The 2818-nt window shown below is 41.7% G+C and overlaps 1 pseudogene; it reads right to left on the bottom strand.

Annotated features, from left to right (window-relative positions):
- Positions 1-1327: 1327 nt before the first annotated feature.
- On the bottom strand, positions 1328-2550 carry LOC112643652 (voltage-dependent anion-selective channel protein 1-like; annotated as a pseudogene).
- Between the last annotated feature and the right edge of the window lie 268 nt (positions 2551-2818).

The following is a 2818-nucleotide window of genomic DNA, read 5'->3' as shown; positions in this document are numbered from 1 at the left end:
TTCCACTGGCAGCCATTTCTGCATAAAAAAAGAAACCTGAAGCTTTTTATCTTAAGTCCCAATAATTCATTTTTGCTTTTGTTTCCCTTGCCTTTATAGATGTATCTTGCAAGAAGTTGCTATGGCCAAGTTCAAAAAAGGGTGTTGTCTGTGTTCTCCTCTAGGATTTTGATGTATTCCTGTCTCACATTTAGATCCTTCATCCATTTTGAGTTTATCTTTGTGTATGGTGTAAGAGAATGGTCTAGTTTCATTCTTCTGCAAGTGGCTGTCCAATTTTCCTCAGCACCATTTATTGAAGAGACTGTCCTTTTTCCAGTGGATAGTCTTTCCTGCTTTGTCAAATAGTAGTTGACCATAGAGTTAAGGGCCAATTTCTGGGTTCTCTATTCCGTTCCATTGATCTATGGGTCTGTTTTTGTGCCTGGTACCATACTGTCTTGATGATCACAGCTTTGTAATCAAGATAAAAAGCTTCTGCACAGCAATGAGAAACAGTCAACAAAACTAAAAGTCATCCTACAGAATGGGAGAAGATATTTGCAATTGACATATCAGATAAAGGGCTAGTATCCAAGATCTATAAAGAACTTATTAAACTCAACAGCAAAGAAACAAACAATCCAATCATGAAATGGGCAAAAGATATGAACAGAAATTTCACCAAAGAAGACACAGACATGGCCAAGAAGCACACGAGAAAATGCTCCACATCACTTGTCATCAGGGAAATACAAATCAAAACCACAATGAGATCCCACCTCACACCAGTGAGAATGGGGAAAATTAACAAGACAGAATCAACAAATGTTGGAGAGGATGTGGAGAAGGGGGAACCCCTTGCACTGTTGGTGGGAATGTGAACTGGTACAGCCACTCTGGAAAACTATGTGGAGGTTCCTCAAAGAGTTAAAAATAGACCTGCCCTACGACCCAGCAATTGCACTACTGGGGATTTACCCCAAAGATACAGATGCAGTGAAATGCCAGAACACCTACACCCCCATGTTTATAGCAGCAATGTCCACAATAGCCAAACTGTGGAAGGAGCCTCGGTGTCCATCGAAAGATGAATGGATAAAGAAGATGTGGTCTATGTATACAATGGAATATTCCTCAGCCATTAGAAATGACAAATACCCACCATTTGCTTCGACGTGGATGGAACTGGAGGGTATTATGCTGAGTGAAATAAGTCAATCGGAGAAGGACAAACATTATATGAACTCATTCATTTGGGGAATATAAAAAATAGTGAAAGGGAATAAAGGGGAAAGGAGAGAAAATGAGTGAAAATATCAGTGAGGGTGAAGAACATGGGAGACCCCTAACTCTGGGAAACAAACAAGGGGTAGTGGAAAGGTGGGTGGGGGATTGGGGTGACTGGGTGACGGGCACTGAGGGAGGCACTTGACGGGATGAGCACTGGGTGTTATGCTATATGTTGGCAAATCGAACTCCAATAAAAAAAATACCAAAAAAAAAAAAAAAAAAAAGAACCCTGAGCTCTTTAGCGCGGCCACCAAGTTCCCCCCAAGCCTACAGATGAAGGGATGATTTTGGAATTGGATTTCTTACGTACCTTGGTAACCTTCAGGCTAAATCATCTTTAACCTGGAGGTCTACCATGATGTTTAGCAAAATTGCATCCCAGACACACAATATTAAAAGATACACTAAGTTCCAAAGTTAGCTATGAATAGTTTTAAACTGAACAGTCGTATGATATTTATTAATGCTTGAAATTCCAGTCCCAGACCAGGCTGGTGGCCACTGGCATTGACATTCTTTCTGTCTGGCGGAACTGACAGTATCATTTTGATACTTGGCTTTAGGATCTTAATATACCCTGGACCTACCAGGCTGGAATCACTCCCTTTGGCCAAGAAGCTGGTATCAGGGTCAATCTAATACTTGGCTGCTATTCCAAAGTTAAGGGTTATTGTTTCTGCTGTCCAGTTGACATTGACAGAAGTTTCCAACTTCTTGTTCATCTTCTGGCAAATGGGGCCTTCAAACTCTGTCCTGCCATTGACATTGATGTGAGGCTGGAATTCATCAGTCTTGTAGCCAACTGCAAAGTTGCTGAGTCACTTGGGACTTTGTGGTCTCAAAATCCATCTGGTGGCCAGCCAGCTGGCCCTGGTGACTCCGCACACGGCACCCTGGATTGAAAGCCTAGTGATGTGGAAATCTAGGTCGATGTGCTTCTGCCTGTATCCTGCCTCAAATTTAGCATCTCCCCTCCTGCCCCCTTCTGGCTTCAGGGTTAGGGGAGTCAGAGGAGTCAAAAATCAGCTTCAGTCCATGTGTGAGCTGATCTCCCACAGTAATTTTGGTGCTGGGGCATGTGGTCACATTCCATTTCTCTGTAACATGGTACAGATTGGTTTCCACATTGCCCATCACTTTGGTGGACTCAGGGTTGGCTGAGCCTGAACTGGTAAACTCTAGTTCATTCTCAGATTTTGTTTTCAAATCTATTTTATTAAGGCCGATCCATAGCCCTTGGTGAGACATCCTGGCAGATTTGCCAAGATGAGCATACATGAGAGGCACATAGGGGCAGCTCGGTTGGGCTGAAGTGCCTGCCTCTTTCTTATGTGAATTTTGTGAATTGCATTTTTAAAGGAATTTGTTCTATTTATATAAGATATTCAATTTAGGGCTGGAGAGTTGTTCATGGTATTCTTTTATTATCCTTTTCATATCCATGGGATCTGTATTGATGGCCTTTCTTTTATTTCTGGTAATAGTAATTTGTGTCTTTGCTTCTTCTTATTTTTTTAAGTAACTTGGCTAAAGGTTTATCAATTTT

This window comes from Canis lupus, chromosome 1 (assembly GCF_003254725.2).
Source record: "Canis lupus dingo isolate Sandy chromosome 1, ASM325472v2, whole genome shotgun sequence".
Classification (NCBI taxonomy): domain Eukaryota; kingdom Metazoa; phylum Chordata; class Mammalia; order Carnivora; family Canidae; genus Canis; species Canis lupus.
The sequence above is the reverse complement of the archived record's forward strand: the minus strand, read 5'-3'. Positions and strand labels throughout refer to the sequence as shown.